Raw genomic sequence first — 7,500 nt, forward strand, 5'->3', positions numbered from 1 at the left:
TGTTTTAGCTGTGAGTTGGAAAAATGATAGATCCCCGCATGGGGAAACAGAAGTTGGTATTTTTAGTAACCGAACACATGATTGCCTCGTCCTCACGCGCTACAAGTTGATTTGGGTTCTTGCTGGCTCAGGTGTTTGTTTACGAGTTATTTCTGAGCGCTAAGTTTTTCCCAAACGGATCCTTTATAGGGGTCAACATTGCAAGAATATTTCGGAATAATCTCTCTCAGACTTGGGCAGTTTACTCGTATTTTCTTCCTCTTCGGGGTAATGGGGAGGGGGTATGGGGCTGTTTACCCTCGTGCAACTTTGTTGCATATTTATGTGCGCCGTGGGTGTGCTCCATCAATTATTTGTGCCAGCATATTTCCAGATAAAAAGTGTTGGCAAATCAATAGATGCATGTAACTATTCCAGATTAGGAAATCGATCAATATATCCACCTATCCCCACAGAATGTTGTTTTTCTCTCCTCAATTATTTACACCTAACTTCGCAAAACATGACCCTGCGTGATCACCTAAGTTTTGAAATGTGTGTGCGTGTGTGTGTGTGTGTGTGTATGTGTGTGTGTGTGTGTGTGTGTGTGTGTGTGTGTGTGTGTGTGTGTGTGTGTGTGTGTGTGTGTGTGTGTGTGTGTGTGTGTGTGTGTGTGTGTGTGTGTGTTTGTTTGTGTGTGTGGCCCCTTGTGGTCCCTGCATGCGTGTTTAGGATTTTCGGGGGATTTTTTATAATTAGCATTATTAAGAAATCATAATGTTGTTAGCATATAAACAATTATAGTCTCCATCATTTACTGAATCGTATATTATATTGTCCATTTCGTATGTAGGCCTACACTGTTCAACATTAGCTTGAGATGTGAAGGATCCTGCAACTGTGCTGCAAATATGCTTTGTTAACAAATCCTTTTTACACAAAAGTTTTAACCCATAGGACTGGTCATCTAGAAACTCAATCTATGAATGGGAAAACTTCCGTTGTCGTGGGTGCCGTTGCTGGATGCTCGGTGTTTAATGAGATTTGGGGTTTCCGCTTCCACCCTCCTCAGTCAGAGTTCACCTCTCGGCGAGGTGGACCTGCCGAGCCAATTAGTTCAAATCAGCTTTTAACGGAATTTTAAGACCAGCTACAATTCTCGCAGGTAGGCTCATGATCAAATCATTAAAGGGCCTTTGCAATAATATAATAATAGGCTTACTAAAAATAACAACAATAATAATAATAATAATGATGATAATAATTATAATAATAATAATAATAATAATAATAATAATAATAATAATAATAATAATAATAACATCGTCGTAATGATTTTGTTTTATTTTCCAACATAAATGGGCTAGTCTTGTAAGTTAACACTTTCGTTTGGAAAACTTTTCGCCAAATGTTCACAAATTATGATGATGATAGTAATAATAATATTACTATTAATCTTAGTAATAATAGGCAAATCAAAACAATTTCAGTAATATTAATAATTATAATTATAAAAATATGGTATAATTGTAATTTAGGTACATTTAATATTTTTTTGTAATATGTCATGAACAAGTTTTTTTCTTTTCTAGTTTGCTGTTTCTTTTCTCGCATACTTTAACAGCAGGCTGTTATATTAGGCTACTTATACTTATTGTAATAGTTTCATATTTAACATTATGAAATGCTGACATTTGCGAATTATAGGCCTAGGCCTACTTATTTTTCTTTTTCAAGACAATAATGTGAGCAGAGTAAGGAAAAATGTTTCCATATTTTTTCTTTTTGGATAGTCCTCAATCGAGCCTGCTAGGCCTATATTCAAGATAATATAGTTTGTAATATTTGAATGCTGAATTTCAGACTGGGTGGTTGGACTGACAGCTTCAGACGTTGGCTGCTTCGGTCAATGTTCGGTATTTTTATAAATAAACCTTCCCTAAGAACACGACAAGAAAATAACTTCAGAGTGGGTTTAGATTTTTTTTAAATGCTCCTTAAAGTGTTTTTATCAAAGCAATTTCGTATGATCAAAGTGCAGCTAGTTAGCCCGGTCAATAATCTACCGAGCGAGCTCTCCTGTATCGATAACAAGAGAAGAGGCTCACACTGAGTTGGGATCCGGTGGCCCTTCCTCTGGTCGTCGTCTTCGTCCCCCCCCCCCCCCCACCCCCCCCCCACACCTCGTCGGAGCTATAGGACCCCTGCTTCCCGCCGCCGCCTCGTTTTGCGATATGACAGCAGAGAGTAAATAAGGTGATTGATCGCAGACGGAAAAGTGGTTCCACCTGTCGCCCTCTCCCCTGTAGCACAAGTCCTCCGGGAAACTGGAGCGAAACGGTTGCACTCAGGTGGAAGACAGCTTAACCAAGTTTACTTTATTTTTATTTTTCTTTCGTTAGTTTGCACGTCCCTCTTTTCAGATGATGAATGACCGGGTAAAATGCACTGCTTCAAACCGTACTGAGATACAATTTGTTAAAGCATATAGAGAGCGACTTTTTACAATTGCTGTTTTTTTGTTGTTGGGTCTTTTAGTGATCACTAGCGAGGCCCCCGTCTTCCCGCTCCGCCCGGCGCAGCGCACCGCGGAAACGCCAACACTACCCGAGAATCGGCGTCTGGGCTCGGCCTCAGGTGCTTCTCTGAGGCGGTCCGACGCGGAAGTCCAGGTAGGCCAACCTAATCCGAGTCTCGGTTTGCTTCTGTAAGCAAAATGAGAAGCAAAACGTAATTTCATGCCTTCATTAACTAATGCGAAATTAGCCTCTTCCTTATTCGGCACCCTGTGAGGAGATCGATATTAGGCCTATTGGATTTATATTTCCAATTTAAGTTGAGCCAATTTTTTCAAAACGTGACGTGAGTTCGAGAGCAAAAATAGATTAAAAAAGTCTCCCTGCCACGTTTTATGGGCTAATATGTCGACCAAATATTTTTTTGTTTATTATGACCATTCCATTTTTGACTCTGTACCGCTAGCGTTCGTCGTATTACAAATTAAACCTCTCATAGAGTGATTAACTATTTGTTAACTCTATAGTCATATCACATGTTAACACTTAAACGAGTATGGAGAAATAAACATATTTCTAATGGCTAATGCGACATACCTAAATTAACAATTAAAATACATAAAATGAACAGTCAAAAATATAGAATGTGTTATTTTAAGTTTATAAATATAAATTACTTATAAATTACTTCTTAATAGATACAATAGGCTATATAAATGCTAAATTTGGATAACACTATCATAAAATCCTCATTACAAAAAACATAATCATAAACCAATACCTGCATCAACAAAATCCATCTAAATCAGGTTAATTACATGCTCCACCATGTAATCCGTATTAAATCTTTATCTTGTGCATAGAGGAGATCTTCATTCACGGTCCAGGAGTGAAGACAGCGAGTGAAACATCTACATAAAACCCCATCTACAGAATACAGCTCTAGCCCTCCCATTTTGATTATTTTCCGAGATTGCTGTATCAAACACACACCGTACAAGACCGTACATTTAAACTTCTCCATTCTGTATGAGTGCCCATGGATGGAGCACTGTGGGCGATCCCACCTTCACCTGTCCTCCCTCCAGCCGCCCTCCTCTGTCCTCTCCTCTTCCTGCCCTCCTTCCCCTCTCTCTATCTCCCTCCCTCACGCCCTCCCTCTACCCCCTCTCCCCCCCGCCGCCTCCCTCCCGTGTCGCTCGCTGACCGCCACACCTGGTAACTACAAACTTGTACACAATAACAACAGGCGCGTGTCTCCATCTATCTCTCTATCTGGCCTGTCGGCAGTGCGCCGCGGCAGTGGCTGAGGGGCTGGCGGGCGGGAAAGGTCAGTTAATCGATGGGCGCACAATTTGACAAATCCCAGTGACTCTTATCATCCTCACGGCCGTTTAGGGGCGGGAGGGAGAGGCCCAGCCGAGATAACTGCCTAATCCGACTGCCAGAGAGAGAGAGAGAGAGAGAGCCAGGGAGGGAGATAGAGAGAGAGAGAGAGAGAGAGAGAGAGAGAGAGAGAGAGAGAGAGAGAGAGAGAGAGAGAGAGAGAGGGAGAGAGAGAGAGAGAGAGAGAGAGAGAGAGAGAGAGAGAGAGAGAGAGAGAGAGAGAGAGAGAGAGAGAGAGAGAGAGAGAGAGAGAGAGAGAGAGAGAGAGAGGGAGGGAGATATGGAGAGAGGGAGAGAGGAGGAGAGATGGAGGGAGGGAGAGGGAGCGAGAGAAAGAGAGATAGAGAGGTAGAAGGATCACAAAGTCGGGACGGAGAGGCAAAGAGAGTAGACAGAGGGAGATAGAGAAAGTGAAGGAGGGAAGGAGGGAGGGATGGAGAGAGGGAGAGAGAGGAAGCCTGAGAGTTAAATATAAGGAAGGGTGATGCAGAGAGGATGAGGAAGTAAGGGGAGACTGAGAGGAAAGATGGAGGAAAACATAATATAGAGAGGGATAGCAGGAAGGAGAGAGCAAGGGAAGGAGAGAGCAAGGGAAGAAGAGAGCAAGGAAAGGCTGGAACAAGGGAAGCAGAGAGCAAGGGAAGGAAAGAGCGAGTGAGGCAGTGTGGCCGCGGGAAACCTGTGAAACAAACATGCATGAGAGAGAGAGAGAGAGAGAGAGAGAGAGAGAGAGAGAGAGAGAGAGAGAGAGAGAGAGAGAGAGAGAGAGAGAGAGAGAGAGAGAGAGAGAGAGAGAGAGAGAGAGAGAGAGAGAGAGAGAGAGAGAGAGAGAGAGAGAGAGAGAGAGAGAGAGAGAGAGAGAGAGAGAGCGAGAGAGAGAGAGAGAGAGAGAGAGGGGTTGGCCCGGGTTAAGAGAGTCACAGGAAGTGCATGAGGAAGACGAAGAAGGAGGAAGAACAAGGCTGTCAGCATTTGCCAAACATAAACCTTTCTATTCCCATCGCACATCCCTATTCCTCTCTATTCACACCAGCATGGTCTGTCTCTGGTCTGCTGACCAGACCTCAGGCCAATTGGCATTGTGCCCAGTGCGTGCAGAGGGACACATTCATGTTTTTCATGGAGTCACACACACAGCCAGAGAAATGTCTAGATGGTCCTTGGAAGGATAGTGGTGAGGGAAAAGTTCTGGGTTCAACCCCAATGTCCACAGCCTCCCTGTGGGCATTCTGGATCAAAACGCCCCTACCTGCACCTTCACACAATCTAAGTAAGGTAAATAGATCTAGAAAAAAATAATAGAAAGACAAAGTAGTAAACAGCAAATGGAAATACCGCTGAAAAACCAAGTGTGTGTGTGTGTGTGTGTGTGTGTGTGTGTGTGTGTGTGTGTGTGTGTGTGTGTGTGTGTGTGTGTGTGTGTGTGTGTGTGTGTGTCCGTGTGAGTGGTTGAATTACCCTGTGCAATGTTGGCTCTCAGTAGTGTGCAACCAACAGGAAAATGAGCTTTGGTCCCCAGGGCTGAAGACTCTGCCTGCACTCCCGAGGCCGCTGGGGTGTGTGGAAGGGGCACAGAGTCCCCTGCCCTTGTACCCCTGACACTACTTAACGCCACTAGTTGGTTTGGTATTGGATCTTAATTGTACCTGTATGTGTGGTTTGAATCCTATTAAAAGCCCATCATTGTAATGACCTGAAGGACACAGCACTGTCAGCCGCTCTCAGTGATAGAAGTAGGATTTGCATGTTTCCCCATGCCTCTGAGCTGCTGTGTGAGTGTCTTTGTGTCTGTGTGTGTGTGTGTGTGTGTGTGTGTGTGTGTGTGTGTGTGTGTGTGTGTGTGTGTGTGTGTGTGTGTGTGTGTGTGTGTGTGTGTGTGTGTGTGTGTGTGTGTGTATACTCTCTTGGTTGTGGCAGTGTCGCTTGGGCAATCACACAGACAGACGCTCATGTCCTTTCTCCCATCTCAATATAAACTCAGTGTAATTCAATTGAGATTAGCTGCACTGGCATGACAGCAGATCCCTAGTATTGCCAAAGCACTTAGAAGGCAATAACAGGACTACATTGATGTGGGCTAACACATGCACTCTCCCTCCCAACTGGCAGCACAGAGAGAGAGAGGGAGAGAGAGAGAGAGAGAGAGAGAGAGAGAGAGAGAGAGAGAGAGAGAGAGAGAGAGAGAGAGAGAAAGTTAAACAAATCAGGTATACAAAACAACACAGGGTGAATATCATTACTATTGGCAAAACAAAATAAATCAATATAAAAATATTAAACAAAGAAGGGCTGTTAACAGCGGAGTGAACCGACTCAGTTACCGCAGACTTATGACAAGAATGATCGTAAAAGAGGAGTATGACAGGACAAAATGGCTGCTCGCAGAATAACGGCTGTTTCATTGGTGAGCCGTTGGACGGAATTCATGGTACAAACTGCTAAAATACAAGAATATTTATGTGTGGTCATTCAATTTAACTCAGGTAGTAACCGTCCAATCTCCCTCATACTTCATAAGGAAATGGTAGAGGTCAATTTCTGTTTCATATGGGGAGAGAGGAGAAAGTCAATTTTTCTCCATATTTATATTCTAGCTGCGTTTTCTAACAACAAAGGACGTTTTTTAATGCAGAAAAAGATATTTGTGCTATTTTACAAATAACAAGGTGCTTCAATGATATGGACAAATACAGACGTGATACAGATTTATCTGTTTTAAATATGTTTAAGCCTTGATGGAAACAAAAATATAACATTGAAATAAAACAAAGATAGTCTGTACTCAGTTTCGTTATTTTAACATTCTTGTTTGCCGGAGATGTTTTAGCTCGTGAACCTTCCTCAGCGTTTCAATTGTTGAAGAAAAAGATGATAAAATCTTCAGAAAACACAACACAAAATGGCAGCGATGCAAGAAGCAAGGAAATGGCAGAGAGAGGCTTCAGTGGCTGTTGTCTAGTCCAGCAAGAGGAATTATTCTTAAGACCACAGGTTATCTCCGCTGTACTGTTCTGTTCTGTTGTGAAGAAATGAACAGCAACACAAAGTTCAAACTCTGCCTTCCAAGCCGGACACAAACAACCATTTGATATGTTGGGCCAATCACAGACATGGTGTGTGTTTGTGTGTGCTTCTGTGTGTGTGTGTGTGGGGGGGGGGGGGAGGGCTCAAAGAAGTTAGAGCTCACAGAATTGTTGTGTTGCTCTTGTAGCTGACATCTTGTTTGTATTTGTACTATGTTGAATCTCTGAGTGTTGAGCTTCTTTGCGGAGAGAAACAGAATGTGCTTCCCCTCCATTTCAGGCGTTTCATGAAGGCATGTATAGATGATCCCAGGGGAGCTCATTTGCCTCTCCATTCTATCATTAACATCTATGTCTTTATGTAAACGACTGTTTGACTCCAGATTACACGTCCCTGCACCATGACCACATAACACCGGGGAGAGAGGTCCTAATTCCCCCAGTAAGGCCGTACATTACCTCATGGCTCAAAAAGGCTTTTGAACTGAAGTGTATTACATGCATGGTTTGCCCCACATCCATACGAAGCCCAACGCCTCTAACAGTGTTTCCAGTACAGGCTTATTGGTTTCCATTGGGCATTGAATATCTATTTT

The 7,500-nt window shown here is 43.1% G+C and overlaps 1 protein-coding gene across 2 annotated transcripts in view; it reads left to right on the top strand.

Moving 5' to 3' along the window:
- The window catches only part of erfl1 (Ets2 repressor factor like 1), a 51,478-nt gene that overhangs the window by 10,420 nt on the left and 33,558 nt on the right, over nucleotides 1-7,500 (top strand). For both annotated transcript variants that reach the window (XM_030369452.1, XM_030369451.1), the window contains exon 2: nucleotides 2,518-2,651. The gene's annotated coding sequence lies outside the window, so the exon portion shown is untranslated. The remainder of the gene's footprint in view (nucleotides 1-2,517; nucleotides 2,652-7,500) is intronic.

This window comes from Gadus morhua, chromosome 11, assembly GCF_902167405.1.
Source record: "Gadus morhua chromosome 11, gadMor3.0, whole genome shotgun sequence".
Lineage (NCBI taxonomy): Eukaryota > Metazoa > Chordata > Actinopteri > Gadiformes > Gadidae > Gadus > Gadus morhua.